This window comes from Chiloscyllium plagiosum, chromosome 22, assembly GCF_004010195.1.
Source record: "Chiloscyllium plagiosum isolate BGI_BamShark_2017 chromosome 22, ASM401019v2, whole genome shotgun sequence".
Lineage (NCBI taxonomy): Eukaryota > Metazoa > Chordata > Chondrichthyes > Orectolobiformes > Hemiscylliidae > Chiloscyllium > Chiloscyllium plagiosum.
In genome coordinates, this window is record NC_057731.1 from 10,714,701 (window position 1) to 10,740,874 (window position 26,174).

A 26,174-nucleotide genomic window follows, 5' to 3' on the forward strand; every position below is an offset into this window, starting at 1 on the left:
CCTATAGTATGGCGACCAGAACTGCACACAGTACTTCAAATGTGGCCTAACCAAAGTCCTGTATAGTTGCAACATCACTTCACGACTCTTGAATCCCTCTGCTAATGAACGCTAATACACCATAGGCCTTCTTACAAGCTCTATCCACCTGAGTGGCAACTTTCAAAGATCTATGAACATAGACCCCAAGATCCCTCTGCTAGTCCACCTTACTAAGAACCCTACCGTTAACCCTGTGTTCCGCATTCTTATTTGTCCTTCCAAAGTGGACAACCTCACACTTGACAGGGTTGAACTCCATCTGCCACTCCTCAGCCCAGCTCTGCATCATATCTAAGTCCCTTTGTAGCTGACAGCAGCCCTCCTCACTATCCACAACTCCACCAATCTTCATATCGTCTGCAAATTTATTGACCCACCCTTCGACTCCCTCTTCCAAGTCATTAATAAAAATTACAAACAGCAGAGGACCCAGAACTGATCCCTGCAGAACTCCACTTGTACCTGAGCTCCAGGCTGAATATTTACCATCTACCACCACTCTCTGACTTTGACCGGTTAGCCAGTTTTCTATCCAACTGGCCAAATTTCCCTCTATCCCATGCCTCCTGACTTTCCGCATAAGCCTACCATTTGGCAAGCTGCAGCTCCAAGGTACCTCTTCTGCTTTACCTGTTGGGAATTTGCAATATCTAGTTTCTTAGTGGTTAAGAGAATTTGAAGTGGGATGTAGAGATAAAGAATTGTGGCTTTCGTGTGGTGCAAACTCATAGAAATAAGGTTGTCACCACTGGAGGACAAAATTATGAAGCTGTCTTTTAAGGAATATCAGGTGATTTTTTTCTCAATGAGAGGATCAGATTTCTTTTCCACATTCTCTATTGAAACTCTATTTTGTCACCATATTCACCATAACTTTGACTACACTGCAGACAGAAAAACATTCTCCCATAGTCTCAAGGTACTTAGTGCAAGAAAACAGAAGTAACATCAGTTATGATGGATTGTACTTGCTGCATATCTTCCTTTCCCAAACTTAAAACAATACTTAAAATACAAAATAAAAAACAATTAAGAAATATAGGTATAGACTTTCAACTGATTTTGTATAGTAGAATCTGGATCCAGAGGACACAGTAGAAAGATAGCAAACTGGATATTAAACAGAAAACAATGAGTGTGGGTTAAAGGCATTTACTCAAACTCATGGAAAGTGGGATGATGTTGTTCCACAGCGATGACTTCCAGGTCAATTGCTGTTTACATAAATAACATGGATTTGTGAACCAGAAGTATAATACCAAAACTTACCATTGACTGTGTTGGAGAATTCTATATTAATACAAGACAGCAACTCCAAAAGAGGAGGAAAGTGATTGGAAGGGCAAGGGCACAGAGCACTTGCCTTCAGGACTACATGGGACTTTTGTTTTGCTCATTTTAATAGTAAACTGCTCATTCCTAATGTAGAATGTGGTGTCTATACCATCCAGGATATTATGGTGCCTATTTTACATCTATAAGTTAAACATGGATTTAAGCAATATTCTCAGCCTCAGGTATAGGAAAATCCTATTAAATAGGAAAGTTGAGGAACATGGAGAAAAAACAAATACTGGCAATACCCCAAATGGAATTGGTCAAAATTTAACAATTTGCATGCTTTGCATCAACATAACTGATATCGAACTTCTGTTTAAATGAACAGATTACAAACCAAGGCTACAACCTTACTGCATTTCTGCACAATCCAATATACGTACTGAAGACATATTGCTTTAAAAGGCTAAATGTTACCTTTAACAAATTAAAATTATAAGTGCAGGTCAAGAAAATAACATAATTGGCCCAGCTCACAAACAAGCTTAGTGCTGTTATCCCAGAGGGAAGTTGATGCAAGAGAGATCTACAGGTATTTAAGCTTTCCTTAACAGTGATAATTATTCTACTAACATGACCTTGGAGAATCAGACAACCTTTCCTGCATCAGGCCAATCACTTTCAAGGTAACTATGTACGCCCACGTTTCACAACTGTTTTTCTTTTGAAAAAAAAAATCACAGGAGCCTGTATCCTTTTTATGACTGCAGAAACAAACAAGGTGCTTCCTACCTTATTTGATCATTTCTCTGTTAGCTTCAGAAAAGTGACAGCAGCATCGATTGCACTCTTGTGAATTATGCCATCATCTTCCTGCAAGACAGTGCTACTGATTAGTATTACTTCAGGGTCTTGACATCAAGTGCAGAATTAGGATTTATTTGCTTTTGCTTTTGAAACTGTTTGCATTTCCTTTCAAATTACACAGATTTCTATTAATAAACTTGATAAATTTAATAAATAAATGAACAATACCTTATAGCTAACAGGAGCATAGTTTGTCATAAACATTTGAATATCAAAAACAGTCTAAGCTTTAAGTGGATTACTTAATTCTTCTCAGTCAGATTTTGAATAATCAGTTTCATAGTACTAAGATTTTGATAAAATATTACATTCGTTGTCACGATTACTCAAGTATAAAGTACAAGAGTACAGTGAAAAAATGTGTATAATGTTGCCACATATGGCGCCATCTTAGGTACAAAATACCTGGGTACAAAATCTTAATTACAGAAATAGAAAAATAAGGAAATAAGCAAAAAAAGGTTCAGCACTACACAGTCTTCTTAGCATAAATGGAGAAAAATAAAGAAATTAAGATAAGATGTCAAACTTTACAATTCTTAAACATGCACACAGAGTTTCTCCCCTGATATCAGGGCATAATGAAATAACTCAGTCCATCAGAAAATAAAGATTTAAATAAAATTTGTTTCTCCAGATTTCAAAAATAGGCCAAGTTCAAATGAAAGCAATTACTTTCTGTTTTTAATCATTTGGATATCAAAACATTTTCTAGTTTGTGACAAAGGAAAGTTTATTTCTAGCTATTTATTTAATTCGGAAAAAAAACATAATTTGCGTATCTTGAATTTTGGAGAACACAGTAAGCCATGCCATTTTCTTAAATCTGTACCAATGGTTTTCTCCTCATGAGCTGCCCAATCTATTTTTCCATCCTGCTGTTTGCCTTTTAAATGTTATTCCTTTTCATGCAGGATCTAATTTGTTGTTAAAAGAACTTAAGGATTCTGCTCTGGCAATGTATTTTGACAGAGTAATTTATGATTGGATGTGGTACAGTAAAGCTGTGGAGTGCTCCAGGTTTTCCCCAACACTTGATTTGCACATATTTCAATTATATAGTGACAAAATAGACAAGGTCATAATAACCAACAACCTGCTCAGCCTAGTTCAACATTTACAACCCAGCCTGCAGACACAATAAGGGCTCATAATTTTAAAAGTGAATTGTACATATGGTGATGAAAAGAAGGATGTAATATTTGGTTGCACACAGCACACATTTTGTTGCTCATGTCTTTAATTAAATTGAAAGAAACTTTATGTATATAATGCCTTTTGAGACCTCAGAATACAGTAACAAGATTTTTAGCTAATTAATTGCTTTTAAATGTAACTTAAAGATACGGTAACCAACTTGTGCACAGCAAGTTACAATGTGCACCAGCAGAGAGTTAACAGACCCTTTTTAATTCTGTTGTTGGAGGGAATCCAGATGGACAAGATTTACATGTATTTGGAAAGGCAAGGACTGATTAGGTATAGTCGGCATGGCTTTGTGCATGGGAAATCATGTCATACAAAGTTGATTTTGTTTTAAGTAACAAAGGGGTTCGATGAGGGCAGAGAGGTGGACATGATCTATATGGACTTCAGTAAGGCGTTCAATGAGATTCCTCATGGGAAATTGGTCAGCAAGGTTAGAACTTTTGGAATACAGGGAGAACTAGCCATTTAGATACAGAACTGGCTCAAAGGTAGATGACAGAGGGTGGTGGTGGACGGTTGCCTTTCAGACTGTAAGTCTGTGACCAGTGGTGTCCCACAAGGATCAGTGCTGGGTCCACTGCTTTTTGTTATTTTTATAAATTTGTATGTAAACATATGAGGTATAGTAATAAGTTTGCAGATGACACCAAAATAGAAGGTGTCGGGACAACGAAGAAGGTTACCTCAGAGTACAACAGGATCTTGATCAAATGGGCCAATGGGCTGAGGAGTAGCAGATGGAGTTTAATTTAGATAAATGCCAGGTGGTGCATTTGGAAAAGCAAATCTTAGCAGGACTTACACACTTAATGGTAAGGCCCTGGGCAATGTTGCTGACCAAAGAGACCTTGGAGTCAGGTTCATAGCTCCTTGAAAGTAGAGTTACAGGTAAATAGGATAGTGAAAAATGTATTTGGTACATTTGCTTTTATTGTCAGAGCATTGCATATCAGAGTTGGGACGGCATATTGCAGCAATACAGGACATTGGTTAGGCCACTTCTGAAATATTGCGTGGAATTCTGGTCTCCTTCCTGTCGGAAGGATGTTGTGAAACTTGAAAGGGTTCAGGAAAGGTTTACAAGAATGTTGCCAAGGTTGGAGGTTTTAAGCTGAGGCTGAATAGGCTGAGGCTGTTTTCCCTGGATCATCGGAGGCTGAGGGGTGACCTTATAGAGGTTTATAAAATCATGAGGGGCATGGATGAGATAAATAGACAAGATCTTTTCCCTGGAGTAGAGGAGTCCAGAAGTAGAGGGGCATAGATTTATGGTGAGAGGAGAAAGATTTAAAAGGTACCTAAGGGCAACCTTTTCATGCAGAGGGTGGTATGTGTATGGAATAAGCTGCCTGGGGAAATGGTGGAGGCTGGTACAATTACAACATTTAAAATACATCTGGATAGGTATATGAATAGAAAGGATTTAGAAGGATATAGGGCAAATGAAACTAGATCAGTTAGGATACATGACTTACAATGTGGAAACAGGCCCTTCGGCTCAACAAGTCCACACTGACCCACTGAAGCGCACCCAGCCAGACCCATTCCCCTATGTTTACCCCTGCACCTAACACTATGGGCAATTTAGCATGGCCAATTCACCTGACTTGTACATTTTTGGATTGTGGGAGGAAACCAGAGCACCCAGAGGAAACCCACACAGACACAGGGAGAATGTGCAAACTCCACACAGTCAGTCTCCTGAGGTGGAAATTGAACCTGGGTCTCTGGCGCTGTGAGGCAGCAGTGCTAACCACTGTGCCACCGTACCGCCCTAGGATTGGAGGATTTGAGCTATAGGAAGAGGTTGAAAAGGCTGTGGCTGTTTTCTCTGTAGCGTTGGAGGCTGAGGCGTGACCTTATAGAGGTTTATAAAATCATGAGCGGACATGGATAGAGTCAATAGACAAAGTCTTTTCCCTGTGGTAAGGCACTCCAGAACTAAAGGGCATAGGTTTAGGGTGAGAGGGGAAAGATATAAAAGAGACCTAAGGGGCAACCTTTTCCACAGAGGGGGTGGTACATGTATATAATGAGCTGCCAGACCAAGTGGTGGAAGCTAGTACAATTGCAACATTTAAAATGCATCTGATGGGTACGTGACTAGGAATGGTTTGGAGGAATATGGGCCGGGTGCTGGCAGGTGGGACTAGATTGTGTTGGGATATTGGGTCGGCATGGATGAGTTGGATTGAAGGGTCTGTTTCCATGCTGTACATCTCTATGACTCTATATCTAGTCAGCATGACAATTGGACCGAAGGGTCTGTGTCTGTGCTGTATATCTCTATGACTCTATGAATGTATTGATTCCAGTGATTGGTAAATACATTGAACTCAAAAAAGTTCAGCAAAGTAATTATAAATGAAATATTTTAATTCATATATATCACCAGATTAAAATTAATAAAACAATGTAAAAAAGATCAGATATTTTCCTTTTATAATCTTGTTTTAATCTTCAGTTTAGTTAAATTATTTGTCATGTTGCATTTCTGACAGAACAATAGCACTTATTTTAAATGCTGCCTCTATTGTTGTGGTTCTGTTCGCCGAGCTGGAAGTTTTTGTTGCAAACGTTTCGTCCCCTGGCTAGGCGACATCATCAGTGCTTGGGAGCCTCCTGCGAAGCGCTTCTTTGATGTTTCCTCGGCGAACAGAACCACAACAACAAGCACCCGAGCTACAAATCTTCGCACAAACTTTAAATGCTGTCTCTTTTGACAACCTGCATAGCCATCAATTACCAACTGATATGGCGACTTACCAGTTGTGAGGAATTTAAAATCTAGCTCAATCATATTGATAAAGATCACTTTCATGCACTATGGAATTAGAGGTCACACCAAAGCATTGTACCACCATCTAGTATTTGTTGCAGGCAATCAACAAATTCAGAGAAGCACAATTAAATGTAACTGAAGGACTCAGAAATGTTGCGATTCATAAAGTTGTTACTAAAATATCCAAACTAAAAATAGTATGTTCTTTACTCTTGAGCATTAAAGTATTGAATGTGAATATCATGATTTTTAAAAATTGAAAATACTAAATGATATTGTGATGGAATTGGTGTAATTACTTTTGAGGCAGATCTTCCCAGTTTCTAAGGGAACAAAAGCTGAAACTGAGATTGGCAAACAAAACTTTTGGACAGACTAAAACTGGTTGAGGGAATATGAAGGGAAGCACAGAAAAGCTCAGCAGTTGTAGCTGAATTGTCCAAACGGTGCAGTATAGGCAAGCTGAAGAAGACAGAGGTGAAATTAAGCAATGGCAACTCAGTGTCACAGCTCTTTTACTTGAAGATAACATTCATGAATCTACAGCATCAGACTGAATTGAGGAGGTTTTAGTACACGTGCCATTTTTTTGGGATGATCATGCTGGTAGATTTCAGATTGGTTGTGCATTGCAGTTGGCTGAGAATAACAATAGCTCCTAGAAGGCGAGAAGCTGAACTTTTTTGTGAGGAGTACAAGTATTGAAGAACATTTTTACTGAGTTTTCAATCCTAATTGCTGAGTGAACCACAAAGCCAATTCTTAAGAGTAACCTCGGTTTTATCTGCCACTTAATGAGTAATTTACAGTTTATAATTGGGTAACAATTTGCCTGGTAAATCACATTTAATATGTTGATTCTAGATCTTAGAATATAAGTTGCTTTTCAAGATAATATTTTGTTTTGTTTGATTCTTGTATCGTAAACATTCTTCTGTTTTAAACCAAGAAACATTGTGGTTTAATATTTTTTATTAAACAAATGGGATTTTGGACTTCTCACAAAAAATATTACTGATCTCTACCACAATCATAACATCCATTAAATGTATAACTATCGTTCTTAATTTTGAAAAGGCAATGTACTTACAATTACCTAGTAAATGGGATTTATTCTTAGGAATAACAGTACAAATCACTTTAATCCTGCACATGATTATTATTGTTACTGCATTTTAAGCTCTTGGTAAAAATGGATCAGTCGGAAGATTTCAATATTGCTCTAGGTCTTATTAAAATAAAATGCACATCTGCAGTGGAAATACTATAAAAATAGTACTTTCCTTATTCACCTTCTGGCATCATAAATTTAACAGATGGCTGTGTGAAAACACACCTAAAAAGCATTTATTCTGGTGATTCATTTTTATTGCCAATAAAACTGAAACTTTACCTAAAGGTAACCTTACAATTGAATACTCCAATGTGACATTGCAGGTCAACAGCTAGCCAAGGGCTGCAGCTCACTTGTCAGTGATGTGCAGTGTACTGTATTAGCTATTCACATCTATTTAATGTTTTGGACCCACTGCAAGCCTGGCATGCTATAGATGCTGGGAAAGTATCCAACCCTTGTAGATCAGGAACCATGCTGATTGCTTCAAAATTCATAATCACAAAAAAACCACTCACTAGCTCACATAACATATTTCATTCCATCTCAAAAAATGTATTAATTTTAGAAAAAGAAACAGCCTTGTAAAATACCACACTGATTCAGTTCAAAAACTGTCATCTTTTGTCTGTTGCAGCTGCTGACAGTGTCATTTTTTTCAACAGCAAACTCTCTTCCCAACTGCGCCACAAATTCAGTATATGACCAGCGATTGCTTATTTTGCATCTGAAAATTACTCCTTTATGATAGCTTTGCTGTAAAATCTCACTTATAATGGAAGGATGCTCATTGTGATTACCTGGTCGCAGTTCAGTGTGACACATTTGCTTTGCATTTGCATACTGGTTGTATTGGGTCATTTGATTGATCATCTGAATCAAGAACTTGCATTCTTCATCAAGCAAAGAAACTTCTAAATGTCAGCAGTAACTTCCAAAAAAATCCTTCAATATTAAGTGACATGATGCAATAAATATGTTAACATTCACTCCTTCTTAATATATAACTCTCAACTCTACCACAAATTCACCATAATATGAATTATGCCAAGAGATGGTAATTTAAAAAACATGCTAATATTAAGTTAAATGTAGCTCTCAATAAAATAAGCACCAAATCTGGGAAGAATAAATTAGCATTCAACCAAAAGGATATGCTTTTGTTCATGCAAGTTACAGATTGCGAACAAAGGCTCTCAGCTTTTGAAGTATGGATTCTTTGATTGATGTGGTTTGAGAGGTTTGTTTTGAAGAGAGAGGGTTTGGCTGATCTCTAAACAAGCAGGTACTGAAAGCACATTGGTTCAATTTTCTTGAGTACACAGAGGAAATATGATTCTGGACAGTTAGTCAGGTTTCAAACAAGAAACTATGGGGTATAGAGCTGGGATTTAGAACTAGACATTTATGTGATAAAGAAGCCTTGCAAATTCAATTCCAGGATCGGTCATCCTGTCTCAGGTTGGTATCCCCAACATCAAGGCACTAGTTACTGTGCATGATGTACAATGGGCAGGCCACGTTGTCTGCATGCATGATACAAGATTTCCAAAGCAAGCTCTCTATTCCAAGCTTCATCACGTAAGTAGTCACCATGATGGCAGAGAAAACATTTAAAGGGTATCTTCAATTTCTCTGTGAAAAATGCAACATTCCTACTTGCTCCTAGGAACCTCATGCCTGGGGCTGCCCCAACTGAGGAAGAAATATGGTGGTGGTGCCAACCATCTTGAGCACCTCTAACCAGCTCAGAAGCAGGCAAGTTCAAACAATGGAAATAGGGAGGAAAAACTGACTCATCCTCATTCACCTCTTTAAACGCATGTCCCACCTCCTGTAGGTTGTGGATTCAACATTAGACAGTTCAGTAAACACAACTCTTGAGTGGAATAAAGTTAACTTCAGTCTCAAGGGACTACCTAAGAAGAAAGTAACCTTAGCACTGTGAGAGGAAACATGCGTAACTAAAGCCTGTATCTTTTCAAAATCATGATCAGAGATAGTAAAATAAGTATACTAGCAGCGTAGTCTATTTTTACATTACAGTGTTGTTCTTGAGGGTTTTCTGGTAATTGCTTATTGAGTCAAGTTGATTTAAATTATTCATCTCTCTCTCTGTCCTCTTGCTGGCTGCAAGATAAAGCAGCTTAACTGACTTTCTTCACTAAACTGTTTTAGCCACCCTTTGGGTAAAAATTGGACAAGTACGTTATAGAAATATATGGCAGATCCAAAATCCTGTTTAGATCCCAAGGGAGTCCTCATGTGGCAAATCCATATTTTTAGGTCATATAACTAGAAGCTGTGCAGTAAGGGCACAATCATTAAAGGAAAAGTCTTAAGACTATTTCCAGTATTTACCAGCATGTTATATCTAAGCAAATACCCAAAGTTTGTAACTAAATAATTTAATTTTGCACATATTTTCCAGGTATGAAGTCAGAAGCAACAAGCATCACTAATTTGCTACATTAAAGTCTGGATTGTCAGTTTTAGCTCAGTAGTAGCACTGTTGCCCCTAATTTAAAAGACCTAGATTCAGAGCTTAATCTTGGAATTTGAACACAATGTAATTTAATGAGTACTATAGAGCCAAAAGTGCTTTGTTGCAATTGAGCTGTTAATCAATTTTCTGTCTGAAATGAAAATGATTCCAATAACTCCCACTTCAAAATTCCAAAAATAGCATGGTGTACTCATCAATATCATACCTTAACCCACATCTGAAACAGATTCTCATTATTTATTTAATTGTTGCTGTGGTTCTGTTCGCCGAGCTGGAAGTTTTTGTTGCAAACGTTTCGTCCCCTGTCTAGGTGACATCCTCAGTGCTTGGGAGCCTCCTGTGAAGCGCTTCTGTGGTGTTTCCTCCGGCATTTATAGTGGCACTATAAATGCCGGAGGAAACACCACAGAAGCGCTTCACAGGAGGCTCCCAAGCACTGAGGATGTCACCTAGACAGGGGACGAAACGTTTGCAACAAAAACTTCCAGCTCGGCAAACAGAACCACAGCAACGAGCACCCGAGCTACAAATCTTCTCACAAACATTTAATTGTTGTTTATGAGATCTTGTTCTGCATACATGGACTATGTTTACATTGTCGAGAAAGAGTTGCAATGTAGCATTTTGGGAAATTCTGAGATCACAAAAAATGCTACAGAAATACAAGTCTTTCTTTTTACTGTTGAACAGATGTATATACAGTATCTCTAATTAATGACATCAGCTTCTTTGTTAATATTTAATTGCCAGATCTACAAGATTCCTGAAGGCAAACCCTTTTCCAAATTCAAGTAGTCAATTCATTTTGTGAAATATGCAATTAGGTCAATTTTATCTCAATTGTTCCACAGGTATTCAAGGATGACATCAATCTGGTATTTTGCTCACCACTCTCAAGGTTAGCACAGTTTTACCTGTCAATTCAAGTACACACCAATATTATTTTTCTTGTTCCTCAGCCTCTTCCTTGCTCAGATGCATGTAATACTGCTGCTCCTTTCTCATCAATCTGGCACCATCATTATTTTTCTTGAGCTTAATGTCAATATCACTCCTTTTCCTTTCCAGATTCAATCACACGTCAGCAGCGAATCCCCTGCCACTCATCTAGTCAATTCCAATCGTTTCCTTCTTGTAATGCTCCTTATGCTAAAAATACTGTTTTTTGCTCCTCGTTTTTAATTGAAGCAGCTATGCTTGCTTTGTACATGATACAACTTCAAATTTAATTGCCACCAATTGTTGCATATATCACTTTTTGCCCCCAGCACCTTGTGGTCACACAAATAGCCTGGCAAGTTTTCTTGAGCAGACTGTATCTCCTATATTAAAACCTGAGCTACTTTCTCTCCACCCTATTGAGTTAGTGTAGTAAAATGCAACAGTCGATAACAACAGTTGAATTTATATAGCCCTTTTAACATTGTAACATGTCGCAAAGTGCCTCACAGGAGCTTTAACAATTCAAAGTTGACACTGAACCATATAAAGTGATGATATTGAAGCAGATGATCAAAAGGTTGGCCAAAGAGGTCAGTTTTAAGGAGCACCTTAAAAGAATAAGGAAAGCCAGGGGAAAAAGGTGTAGTAAGGTAGAGGCAGCAGAAGCTCAGTTGCCAATTAAATTCAGGGTTACTCAAAAATCCAAAATTATATGGATTGTATGAGTATGAATTAAGATCCATGCAATGGATTTTTTCATGTCCTTCGCTCTCAATTTAATGTAAAGGAAACAAACTTATTATCAAAGCTGTGATTTTAAACCTGTCTGCTGGTATAAATTAAACAGGTAAACATCAAAATCACCAGTGATGTTACAACTATTGCATTGCAGTGACCATGTCAATACAATTTTGCTCCAATATTTCTCCTTGGTTTTGAAGCCCAGGGTTCAAACAAGCACTCCAAATAGGTTTGGCAAGGTTCTTTACAAATGAAGCACTTTCAGTGTTGTATTTCAATTATTCTTAAATAAAGACCAACACTGTTGACTGAAGCAAAGAGTATGACAGAGACACTAAATACATTAAAATTAATAAATGAATTCTATCATTACCAAATTGGAAAATTGTGACAATTGCCCAATTGAATACGAGGGCAAATGAACAGTATACTGATAAAGAGATGCTAAAAGGGCTGGCAGCATTCCCTACAGAGAAGTTAGAGAACATCCCCAGCATTGAAGCACTGACCAGCCTTGATCAACTGCAATGCGTGAGACAAGTCATCCGTGTGACCAACACGAAACTACCCAAGCAGGTGCTCTACTCCCAGTTCTGAAACAGCAGATGAGCCCTAAGACAGAGGAAGTGCTTCTATGATCCTCTTAAGGCCTCACTGGTGGAGTGCAGCATTCCCACAGACACCTGGGAATCACTGGCCCAAAACTATCAAAAGTAGAGGAGGAGCATGCGGGAAAGCATCAAGCACTTTGAGACTTACCATCAGAAAAATGGAAGGCCCAAGTGAAAACAGTGTAAGGAGCACATTGCTACACCAGTGCCCTACCCACCCCTTCCCGTGATCACCTTCTACCCCAAGTGTATCTGCCACAACTGTCTGTATAGCCACCTACTGACTCACCCTGAGAATAGAAGAGAATGGTGGTGGTGGTGGTGGTGATGCTGATGATTGCTGATATTGATGATGATCCCAAAAGATTGGGATGGGATACATGCTAGACTTCTAAGAGAGATAAAGGAGCAAATTGTCCAGTTATTGACAGAAATTTTTCAGACTTGTCTGAACACTGGATTCGTCCTGGGACACTGGAGGTTTGAAAATTTGACGCTGCTTTTTAGAAAGGAACAAAAGGTAACCCAAGAAGCTACAGACCTGTCAGCTTGACCTCAATACTTGGAAAACTGATGGAGGTTATAATATGGGAAAAGTTAAATATACACTCAGAGAAGAATAAGTTAATACAGCCAACAAGGCTTTGCTAAGGACAGGTCATGTCTGACAAGCTTAATTCAGTTCTTTGAAGAAGTGACACAGACAGTGGATGAGTGTAGTGTTGTGGGTGTTATATATTTGATTTGGTGCCACATGGCAGGTTGGTTAGTAAATTAAAAATGTTTGAGATTGACGGATCCTTGGGAGCATGGAAATTGAAGTTAGCTAAAAGATTGGAAACAGAGGGTAGGTATAAATGGGCACTTCTCAGACCGAGTTGAAATGTTTCCAGGGATCGGTTTTGGGAGCCTCACTCTTTCTGATTTATGTAAACAATTTTGAGAGGAGTGTTGAGGGCCAAATTTGCAGATGATGCTAAGTGAGAGAAAATAGTGAATTGTGAAGATGACACAGAACAACTTCAGATGGACATTGACAAGTTGGCCAAATGGACAACACCTCGCAGATAAATTTCAATGCAGAGAATTGTGAGGTAATGAGGCGGAAGAAACACAGAGGGACAATAGAGGCTCAATGGCACAACTCTGAGGCAAGTATAAGAGTACAGGGACCTTGGGATTCATGTGCATAATTCTCCAGAGGTGGTCAGGCAAGTTGAAACAGTTGGTAAAAGGAGTTTGTAGGATACTTGGGTTTATAAATAGAGGCATAGAGTATAGAACCAAAAAAATTGATGCTACACCTCTATAAATCATTGGTCAGGCCACATTTGGAGTACTGTGTTCAGTCCAAGGTACCTAACTTAAGGAGAATGTTAAAGCCCTGGAAAGAGTACAAAGGAGATTTACAAGAATAATACCAGGAGTGAGAGGTTTCAGATAGAAGATTAGAGCAACTAAGCTAATTCTCTTTGATGCTGAGAAGATTAAGTGGTGACCTTATTGAGGTCTTCAAACTATGAACAATTCTGACAGGATAAAAAAGGATATTTTGTTTCCATTCATTGGTATGCCAGCAAGAGCTAGGAGTGAGATGAGGAGAAACTTCTTTACTCAGAAAGTTGTTAGAATTTGGAATGTACTACCTGAAAGAGTGGTGGAGACTGATTCCATGAGGATTTGAAAGAGAGCTGGTTGTATGTTTGAAAGTGAGTTAGAGGCTACGAGATAGGGAGGAGAATGAGACGAGCTGGGTAGCGTGTTGGGAGGCAGTATTGATACTTTTTTCCAAATGGCCTCCTTCTGTACTGTAAAATTCTATGAATTCATTGCTTCCTTAGTTTTATACCTGTCACTATATTACACTGATGATGTACATGGATACATGGGTCACTTTATACTTCCACAGAACTACATCGGCGGCACGGTGGCGGCAGTGGTTAGCACTGCTGCCTCATCGTGCCAGAGACCCAGGTTCAATTCCCGCCTCAGGTGACTCTCTGTGTGGAGTTTGCACATTCTCCCCGTGTCTACGTGGGTTTCCTCCGGGTGCTCCGGTTTCCTCCCACAATCCAAAAATGTGCAGGTTAGGTGAATTGGCCATGCTAAATTGCCCGTAGTGTTAGGTGAAGGGGTAAATGTAGGAGAATGGGTCTGGGTGGGTTACGCTTCGGCGGGTCGGTGTGGACTTGTTGGGCAGAAGGGCCTGTTTCCACACTGTAAGTAATCTAATCTAAATAAAACTATTAAGTAACATTTGGAGCGGTCTTTCTCAGACATAAAATTTGCAGCCCTGTACAATTCCACATTGTACTTATATCTAACCTAGTCTATGGCCCTTTCTAACCTCCTCACTACATTCACTTCACTTACAATGTCTCTCAGTAGTATCATCTATTCCTTCATCCAAATTATTGCCAGAGTTTTATTTTGAAAAAAGACATTGTTTCCCCCAACTCAAAATAAATCCATAGTGCAATAGTATCTACCCCTTCCCACATCTCAGCAGAGAATTATCCCTTTATCTCTCAACCAACCAATGATCAACCCAAATTGTCAGGCTAGCTCAAATGTTCTACACTTTATTTTGAGTAATCTACTGTGTGGAATTTTGTCAAGTGTTTTATAAATGTTAGCTAGACAACGTCATCAGAACATTTACTATCCACTATTGTATTGTCCTCAACAGGTAACCAAAGTGGATTAATCAGACATGACCTACACTGAAAAAAAATCCATTCAAAATACAAACACAAAAAGGTTAAACTTTCTTTTAATCATAACTATCAAATCTTTTATTTTTCAGTATCATATTTTCAGACTTCTTTGAATGGACTTGATAGGTTATATAGCCTCCTCCTGTGCTGTAAGAATGTTTTCATTGTTTACCAGCTAGCTTAACCCACCATTGAGAAATAGTGATTTAATATGGTTGAAACCATATTGATTAATAGTCATTCACATTAAAGTTTCATCACCTATTTTAAATTGAATTAGTTAATGCCATTGTTAAAATATTATAGTTGTCTTCTATCGATAACATATATCATTTAAAAGCACTGGAATAAAAATTATCCCCTGGAATATGGTTCAGGAGGAGGATGGTCACGTGCAAGTCAGAAAATTTCGGTTTTGAATCTCACTCCAGAGATCAGTAAATGAGACCAAGGCTAACAGTTCACTGCAATACTGAGGGAATTTTGCTTTGTTGAAGATGTGTAACATGCAGGAGATAATAACCCAAAGTTCTGTCAACTCTCTCGGGTGGATAATAAAAAGATCCCACATCACTATTTGAAGAAACACAATGTAAATTCTCCTGATGCCCAGGTCCAACAATTACCTCGCAAATGCTCACTAAATCAGAAGACCTGGTTATTGAATTAATTGTTGTGTATAGACCATGTGTGAGTTGGCTGTTGTGCTATTGCAGAGTATAACAGTGTCTGCACTGCAAAACAAAAGTACTGGCATCATGGATCAGAAGACCAAGGTACTAAAGACATTGTTAACTTTTAATTCCAAATAGTAAAAAGTCTGCTACAGCCAAAAAACATCACTATACAGATGTAAATTCATTCACTGCCTGGCAAAGCCCAGTGTGTTCTGGCCTTCAAATAATAACCAACTAACGGGTGAAAAACAAACTGCACCACTAATCTCTGTATGTTTGTAGCCTGACAGTTTTGCTGTAAGCTAGACAAGCAGGAGGCTGGAAGAACGCAGCAAGCCTTGCAGGATCAGGAGGTGGAGAAGTCGACGTTTCAGGTGCAACCCTTCTTTAGGACTGGGGGTGGGTGTAGGGGGAGATGCAGATAAAGGGGATGGTGGGGGCAGGGTGGTGAAATGGGGATAGGTGAAGACAGGCAGAGGGTACAAGCTGGTTGGTCAGTGAGAGGAATGAATCTGGTAGGTGGCTGGGAGGAGGAGTGGAAGGGGGCAGGAGGAGCTGGGAAGGGAAGGGAAATTATTTTAAATTGAAGAACTCAATATTGGGTTCTCCGGGCTGTAGACTGCCCAGGTTTAAGATGAGGCTGGCACAATTACAACATAATTGGTCCAATTCATCCATGCCGATCAGACATCATAAATCAAGCTAGTCCCATTTTCCAGCATTTGGCCTATGTCCCTCTTAAACACTCCCTATTCACGTACCCAACCAGTTACCTTTTAAATTTGTAACTGTACCAGCTGTTATGGACCACCCCAGACCCCCTCAAAATATTTCAAGAAGAAGTTAGCATAGACCCTAACCGTTTCTTATTTTAAAGGCAGATATGAAATGGATATTGCAGATGTGATGCAGCTAGTCAAACAGAAGCTGGTCAAACCACTCCAGTTTAAGCAAAATAGAATTTATTTAAACACTACAATTGAAACACGAACAAAAGAAAATGGAACTTAGAATAACTTAACTATTTGAAAACTCAACCGACTCAAAACTACAATTTAACTAAGGAGTTGTTCCAATTCCTGCAATGTCCCATAAACACACCCCTTGGCAAAAGATAAATTCAAACACAGGAGAGATTTCAGAGAGAGAGAAGCCAGTCAAGAATCATCTGGTGAAGCTTGGAACCTTTCTCTGGACTGCAACAGCTTCTTACTGTTGCAACTAAAAGAAACTATAAAAGCCTGAACTGGGAGAACTGGCCACCCACCTGTCATTGTTAAACTCGGCTCTTTCCCAGACATTTTGGCATCTCTGCCTTTATGATCTCTCTTAAAAAAAAAGCCAAAAACAAAATAACCTTGTTTAAGGGGCACCTCCAACATTTCATCTGGCAGCTCATTCCATCCATACACCATCCTATGCCCTCTATTTTTGGACTCCTCTACCCCTGGACAAAAGACCTCGACTATTCACCCTATCCATGCCCCTCCTAATTTTATTAACCACTATCAGGTCACCTCACAGTCTCCGATACTCCAGGGAAAATAGCCCCAGCATATTCAGCCTCTCCCCATAACTCAAACATTTTTCTAAATCTTTACTGCACCATTTTAAGTTTAACATCATCTTTCCTATAGGAGGGAGACCAGAATTGAATGCAATATTCCAAAGTGGCCTTATAAATGTGCTGTACAGTCACAACATGACATCCCACCTCCTATATTCAATGCACTGACCAATAAAGGCAAGCATACCAAATAGTTTCTTCGCTACACTGTCAGCGTGCAACTCCACTTTCAAGGAACGACATACAATTATCCACTCTTTGCAAACAATTGAAGAACTGATTCAGTTTAAGCTTTCCCCTCTCTGGACTCACCCCATTTCTAATCTCTGTGTAAGTGTGTTGTGTTACTATTTCTCCTTGCATTTAGTAATTAGTAAACTCACTCTTTTTGATAATTCAATAAAGCCTGGTTAAATTGGCCTTCTTAAAAAGGGCCACCCGGACGAACCAACCCAACCAACCTGTAGCACAGCATTTCAACTCCCCCTCCCACTCCACGGAGGATATGCAGGTCATTGGACTCATCCACCGCCAAACCACAACAACCCGAATCTCCTGTTCCCTGGATGCTGCCTGACCTGCTGTGCTGTTCCAGCAATAAAGTTTCAACTTCTTAAAAAGAAAACAAACTCATTGAGTCTGGGAGAAAAGGTATCCAAAAGGAATGGGGTCATTTTAAAATTAACCATGTTGCAACAAACCATCAGGCTAGGTGAACAACCAAGGTGCATGTGGAAGATATTTCTTTGGTCTATTTGAAAACAGAACAACATTTTGAGGGAAAGCAATATTTCCATTAATACAACATAAATGATATAAACTAAACACCAACTGAGGAAAACATCACTTTCAAAGCAGAATTCCATATGAAAAGATTGCTCATCATCCAGCCACCAGTTCACCCCCCCTTCTCACCTGGGATCTTTATCATTTGTGGTAACCTGTTTATAAACACTGAAAATTGAAAAACCTTGGTCATGACACTGATTTTTTGTGAAGCATTTTAGACAGTTGTAGATATCATGAAAGATGCTTTGTAAGTTCAAGCTCTTTCTTTTCTGGCAGATTCTGATAGAATATCTACACATTTCCTTTTACCCACATTTTGTGTTGGCACTCCAATTTCCAGCTCCAACTGTTTACATTGCCAATATCCATAGGACCTGAAAATTCATCTCATGACATCAAATAAGTGAGGTTTTAAACTAATGCGTTGTCTGTCCACTAATGTCATGAGTCCTTTACATAAAATCGATGTAAAGAGCAGTGAGATATTCTCATGACTTGGCCAGTACTTTGTTCTGTAGTGATTGCAATGAGGTCAACCATATGAGTTCCTGATTGGATCACATTAACAGCCCAATCAGGGAGAGCTGGCTAATAGATATAAACAAGACTGTCATCCTGTTCACCACGAGCTAGCTCTGAGAAAGCCAGACCAGTGTCAAGTACTGTGCATGTGTAAATAAAGTGTGACTTGCTGATGGGATAACAGCCTCTGTGCAGTTATTTCACCTTCCATCAGAAACAAATTTAACACAGATTTGTTGCATTTATTTTTTTGCAGAGTATTTCTGTACACAAAACGACTGCTATATTTTCAAAAATGATCACTATTCAGGAAGTAATTCAAAATAAATGAAGTGCATTGGGGGTGCTTTGAATTCTATGATTCTATGGGCGTTAGATGGTGCTATTTAAAAGATGCTGGGGATTACTTTAGGGAAAAAATGAAAAGAGATGTTAATGTGCTAAAGGGACATATCTTTTGAAAGATCTGGCTGTAGCTCACAATTTGAGGGCTAATTGCTAATTATCATGATTTACATGTGTCAGGGGCCTTAAAGACAGAAACCTGCACATTTAACAACCTAGTGCTCAAAGACTCGAAAGTTATCAGAGGAAGTGCTGAATATCCCAATGGAGGATTACAGTGGAGGAGGAACAGAGAGGTCACTGAGGCAAATAATTTGTCCTGCAGGAGAAGCTTGGCAATAGCATCACAGTCAGGATCCTTGTCCTCAGGATATTGCTCTTATCTGGTAAATAATTTCACAAGAATGGTCAAGACACGTTGCAAAAGGTAACAATAGTTGTGTAAAATAAGTAATTATTTTTTGGATTTGGATTAGAAGATAGATTTTGGTCAGTTCCGTGAAAGCATTTTTGGAAAAGAATTTGTAGCGAGTCATTTGGAATAGTGATCTAAATAGAATTTACACCACATAGAGAAAACAGATCAGAAGACGTAAGATTTGTTTTTGATTTCAGTTCAGAAAAACAGTTTCCTCCTAACAGGCGAATCAAGTTTTCATTTTAGGAGAACCAGTATAACTGGTTTTAGTTTCATGGAATTTCCAAGAGGAGAGATTTTGTATAGAAGTCTTAAAGTCATGGAACTGAAAAAAAGATTGAGGCAATCAGAACTGAAAAATGTTTCCTGTCAAGAGACATGGAAAAAGTCATAATACCAAGGAGGACACTTGGAAGAAAGTAAGAGATGAAATTGTTGTGATAGAACTGATATTTCTCTGGGACTGAGTATCTGTAAAAGAGGGTGTTGAGACATAGATTGAAACTTTGTTTTGTTCTTTAGGGTAAGATCTTTCAAAACTGTCACATATGAACTTTGCTCTCTTTTTCTTTTAAGTATCAAACATATGTTTCTCTGCAAAAAAGCACCAGAGGCTTTGGGTGAGTATTTTTCAGTTACTAACCACCATGGTAACCAACTGCAAAAATTAAACTTATGATCTTCTGAGCCAATTTTCAGTCTGGAAACTCAATTCTGCAGTATTACCATCAGATGGATTATAACAACAAACACAGACATCATCACAGCACCACAGCCTCAAATGTACTCCGTCCACCAACCAATTATATACTGAATATTCCACATCTATATGGTTGTATCTTTCACAGGTACTATTCTTACCTCAGAAAATCTCAATCACACACACCTCTTTCTTTTCCATGATTTAACACTGCAGCAGATGCCAACAGGACCTGACTGGGAACATAAATTCCATGAGCCCTCTGAGAAGACAATGTTGGTTGTAATCAGGAAGAAAACGTGGCAGATACTATAGATGCTAAAAGGTCACCTTGCCTGAAGGCAGTGGCCTCTCCTGCTTCCAAACAAATTTCTAATTCCTAGTGCCTTAACTATATCCTCAAACACAAAACTACGTATGGGAGTGAAATTTGTAAGCAGGCAAGAAATCACAATACTGGAGTGGAAGCTGACCCCATGCCAGCAGAGGAAGTGTAATCTCTGGCCGGACCATCATGCAATCGAGGTGAGCGGGTAACATCCCACAGCTCAAACAGGGCCAGCATCTTGGTAGGTCCTGTGAAAGCAGTGGGGAAGGAGTTCAAGAACTTCAAGATGAATGCTGAAGCCACAACATTAAACACTTCTGCCAGAAGATGTTACACTGTCTCAGGGACAGCCAGAGCCTAACAGGCTTTTACTCATTACAGGGCAGCAGCTACTGTTTGGGCACTGAAATGTCTCACTTATCCAATGGGCAACTATGATACTGATGTTCCCACCACTGCGCTATGCACCCACAATCTGCCACAATGTTAGGAAATTTCAGGCTCCCCTCCTGACTCCTTCCCCTGCTATTGTACCAGCTCTCACTCCTCTAAACCAGACTCCAAGCAGTGGGTAACAGTCATGGTTTCATTACTAGCCACAAATTCATCACTATCTTTTCGAGTTTCATCACTGCAGGCTCCTATTTAGGTTCACATAGACGCCATTGAGGATGGAGAAGATCTACTTTACAATTCCCCCATCCCTGTTGAAACTTTATTGCTGGAACAGCACAGCAGGTCAGGCAGCATCCAGGGAACAGGAGATTCGACGTTTCGGGCACAGGCCCTTCTTATTCCCCCATCCCACCCCTTTTGACCCTATGAAGGGAGGGGAGGAAGAGGAAGGGAAGAATAGAATGAGGGAGACACCGTTGCATCAATCGTGACCAGTATCACACCAATTCAGAGAATGGCATTAATCCTAACCCCAAGTGCTATGGTATTGCACAACTTTTCATAGCAACACACACTGGCTCTATTGATCAGCAGCCATGCCAGGTGGAAGGAATGTTTGATTGGGTGAACAAGGTCACATATTCCATCTGTTTTATTTAAGATGGGCAAGTGTTAGAAGACGAGATGGGTTTAATAATAATTTGCTGATGCAATGAATGGTCTGCCTCAGTTTATGGATTGTGGTTAGATGAACAAGAGAAGTCAAGGACTGTGTTTAACACAAAATTTGAAACCAGTCCATTTCAGTGAGAGATTTCCCAATGCATCCGGCAGTGTACAGCCCAATATTCAGTAGCATCTCATCACTGTGGTCACAGTTTCAATGAAATTCAGAGCTTACATGGAGTGACAAATCTCTTGTAGGGAAGGCCAAGGTGCAGCGTTGCAAATTAAAAGTTACTTTCCTGGAGGGCCTGGATTCCTTGTTTAAAAGAGATTTACAGACAGTTTCAGTTGTTGAAAATGGACACTGAAAGTGCAGATTGGTCATTAATTTCCACTCCCGATCCACATCAAAAAGGAAGTTTTATTCCTGTTCAGCTGATCACAGTTCGGAGAGATAATTAAATACAACAGTAGTCAGCAAAATGGCATGCAGTATCTTTAAGTGAGCATCAGGAAGCAACTTAATTGGCTTTCAGATCATCCTCAGGTCTGCATTATTTGTGTACACTTAAAGTCCTTTGCCAAAGATGGTATTTCAGGCAAAAGGCAGGCTAGCCACATACTTCAGCTCAAGACAACACCTTGGTTGTTTTATAGGATATTTGATATCTAACTGGCATTACAAGATATGTTCTATCCATCAAGATATAAAGGACTGTCCCTGAGTGGAGCTAGCCAGAAACCAAGTAGTACATTGCTGTATTTGGTTTCAGTTCTTCTCATGTCGAGCCAATGTAGCTAACAGTAATGTTAACCTACTCTTATGTAGAGCCTGATGTCTCACAACTCCATCATGAATCTTAGACTTAATGTAAATAACTTTTCAAAAATTTAATTCACAAGATGAGGGCATCCTCTGGCTAGGCTGGTATTTATGCCCAGAGAGCAATTAGGAGTCAATCACCATTGCTGTGGGTCTGGAGCCATGTGTAGACCAGACCAGATAAGGATGGCAGTTTCCCTCTCTAAAAGGAAATGAGTGAACCAGATGAGTTTATCAACAATAGACTCATGTATTATGTTATCAATCTTTGTTGTTGATCAAGATTGAGCTCAGCTTCTACTGAAAACCTTGTGCAGGCATTATCTTTCCCCATTTGGTATCATTAGGTTAGCCTGATACCGATACAAAGGAATGCTGGCAGCAAATCTACCCAAGGCATTCTGAACAGTTTAGATTGGCTATATATTAAATGTAGATAATGTGGCCATCTGATGTTACAGCATGGTAAGTGTCCTGAGGCATTAACTAATTATAAAATTGGCTATCTTCAGCACCTAAAGTACACAGGGAATACAGCTCACACTTCTTTTTGTGTGTTTTTCCTTTATTTCTCTCCCTCTGTCTCTCTGCTAGCCCATGAGTAAAAGAGATATTTTGCAATATTTCAAGCAGAACAATTCATCTTTTCTATCCTCCACAAGCAGCTTACCCCTTTGTGATATCTTGTGCATTTCATCAGCAATGACATCAGTGACTTGAATCAAACAGGATCCTCTCTTTAGTCCCGATGACACTCAATCACAAAATTACAATAAAAATAGCAAGACAGCTCATTTTTTTGCTAACCTGTTCAGTGTACTGCTAAAAAAATATTAAACATGCAAATTAATACAACTGCTAGGCTGTTTTACATAGCTTTTATGCATCATGATCACTACAGTGCTAATATATGGTAGTGGAACATTAATAACAATGGAATCATTTGAGACATTTTGACAAAATTACTTTTCCTCTTATAGCTCCTTCCCCAGTACTCTCCTGTAACAATGTGAGAGTTATTTATATCTTCCTGGTAATGAATGATATCCATCCTTCAAAAAGTGTAGTCACAAGTGGGAACTGAGAAAGCATGGAAGGATTTAAAAATAAACCAATCTGACCACAAGGAAAAACTAAAGATAACACTTTTTTGATGTCAATTGAAAATACGCTAATTAACTAAATAAAAGCACATAGCCAGAACCTGTGTAAAGAAAGAAAAGTTATAGTGCTATAATAGTAAAGAATGAAACATTAAAGGAACAGTATACTAACCCAGTATTGGTTGGATTGAGGATGTGATAAATGGCTAAATTGTCATTATCTACAAGATCAGTAAACATTCTGTAGCAATGATAAATGAAGGGAAAATCAGAAAATGTATCAGTGACACAATGCAGATTTTTCTGCCCCCTGATAATTTCTTGGGTACACATCTAAGTGTAAGCAAACTCTCCCTCTGAAATGAACCTATTTCCAATTCTAGGTTCTCACCATTTACACAAAACACAACATTTTTCCAGTCTACACCCACCTCTTGGCAAGGGTCTCAAACAGAAAAAAAGGACCACCGTTGCTCAAAAGGCCTACAACGTCAAACACCTTTGGAAGGCTACTTGCAACCTCAGATCAAGTGGGTTTAGAAACAACAGCAAAGTAATTATGGCTGATGTATTCAACCAGAGACCTGGATAAAATGAAAATGACAATCACATTCCACCCTTAATGGCATAATATGACGCTTGCGCCTACAGCAGGTGCAAGGTTTCTGCTTTCTCTAATGGAAATGTTTGAAAATATATGGACAATAGAAAAGGAAGAGCGAACCAATGGCCGTGATATTTGCTTGGAACCAAGGAGCAAGCAGGGTGATTAAAGTCAGACACACCTGTAAGTGTCTATTTTCCTCAGATCATGCCAAATTCATCAATAAGACCTGATTAACATTTCTTTGCTCCATTAGCAGCTAGGGCCAAGTTAGGACACCCGCTATTTAGAGAACAGGCACTAAGTCCCTTCTGAAAGCGGACAGGAATGAGAGAAGATCCAAAAGGTTGGTGGTGGGAGAAGCAGATTTGAGATTGGAAAGGCCTCTGGGTTAGTAGGAGGGAATTAAAAGGGCTGATGGAGGAGGAGGTATGTGGCTTCAATGAGATAATACTGTAAGGGCCTCAGGCGGGAAATTTCATTATGAAGGTGATAAGGATCAGTGGCGGAATAGGTCAGGCCTGTTGATAAATAGAGACAAGCCCAACATTGGGAATCTCTGCAGAGAAAACAAAAAAGTCAAGTTGGAAATAAGAAAGGTCAAAGGATCTAACTGTGCAGAGCCGGTCAAGCAGGTAAAATATGTCAAGAGATTAAAAAAAAGGCTGAATTCAACAATCACTTCCCATCGGTCCTTTATTTCTGACCACCAGCCAGGTTACAATGCTGATGGGTTCTGAGGGGTGCATAATTTACATTTAAATTATAATAAACCCAACTCTTGCAAGCAGGTTGGTTGGTTGCATCTGAACACCATACCCACTTCTGCTAAAACAAGGAATTACTGAATTGAGATTGAATTTCAGATTTTCAACATTACCCTCATGACTTTCACTCATTTTTGGGGCAAACTTTTGTCAAATGCTTTGGTCACTGACCCATTTCACAATACCTTTTCAATCTTCCATTAATAAGAAGCAGGATAAATTGTTCAATAATATCTGCTAGAGGACAAAGAACAATGACGCCATGAGAATTCTGAAATATTGGACATTGGCAGGCTTAATTACAGGAGTTGTGCTATCATTTAACTTTTGATTAAATTAGGTTTTATCTCTTTTCTGGGAATCATTTACCATAGCATTAATCCATTGACAGAATGTCCACAATTCCACTAGGAGTACTCATGATAGCCATCAACAGCATTCTTAACTCTCAAACCCTAAGAAATGCAACTGATGAGAACACTCTGATGGTCCCAGGCAAGAGAAAACTAGTTTTGAAAATGTTTCATAAAAACACACTTTATTTTTGCCTACTAAACTAGTTTTTGAATTGCCAGTAACAGCATACAAGGGAGAAAACACCCAGCTCGCATAGAAGCATGTCAACAGACTTCTATCGCACAGAACAGAGTTCATAAGATTCAGGTTTCTCTGGGTCATAGTGTGTTATCAGGAGTATTAACCAATCAAAAATCTTTGTTGCTGAGAATAATTGATGACTCATTTGATGTTGATAAGGAGCCCCTTGATACAATATATTCATAAGAAATTGAGTTTCTTGTCCTTTACTCCTGTATAATTCAGAGAAGCAGATCTTGTTCTTCTGTTATGTTTGGAAAATTTACATCACCAAGTTTCACAGTTTTCAGATTTTCAACACTAATCCATTCTCTACATTAGAACGAAGAAGAGCATAAATCAAAAAAATATCTTTCAAAGAACCTTAGGATATCCCAAAGTACTTTGCAGCCAACTTTTGTCATGTGGTCACTGCTGTACTGGAAGAAGGGAGTTCCTTGCGCTGATATGCCTGTAAACTAAGTCAAATAATTTGCTTCCATCTTCAACCAAAAGTGCTGAGGAAGTGATCCATATTGCCTCCTAACAAGGTCACCAGTCTTCAGGCTGAATGGACTGGACACAAAGGGCTGCAACAGTATTGTTGCTATAGTACTGAAAACATGGTGCTCCAGTATTATTTATAACCCTCACTGAACTGTTCTGGTGCAGCTGTAAAATTGGAATCTACCTGAGCATGCGAAAAAAGGCCCAGTTCTATGCTATTCAGAAAATGCAGGATAAATCCAATCTAGTCAATTACCACACGCTGAGTCTACTTTCAACTGTCAGTGAGTTATGGAAGGTATCATTGATGGTGCTATCAATGAGCCCTTGCTGAACAACAATCTGCTTATCAATGCTCAGCCTGGGTTCCACAAAGATAACTCTGCTCCAAACCATATTAGTTATATGCTTAGATTAAGGCTGTAAAGAGCTCAATGTAAGGGATGGGGGGGGGGGGGAAGAGAGACTACTCTTGACAATGGAGAAATTAATTGAGTGGGGTACTAAGGAATTCTTGACAAATGCTAAAGCAAGCAATAAATGAGCAATGGGTTAAGCAGGAAAATCAATGTTTTGG

General features: G+C 39.0%; 1 protein-coding gene across 1 annotated transcript in view; it reads right to left on the minus strand.

The window, feature by feature from the left end:
* The window catches only part of pcdh15b (protocadherin-related 15b), a 1,523,107-nt gene that overhangs the window by 1,287,641 nt on the left and 209,292 nt on the right, over window positions 1-26,174 (minus strand). The window contains exon 2 of the mRNA XM_043712368.1: window positions 2,113-2,193. The gene's annotated coding sequence lies outside the window, so the exon portion shown is untranslated. The remainder of the gene's footprint in view (window positions 1-2,112; window positions 2,194-26,174) is intronic.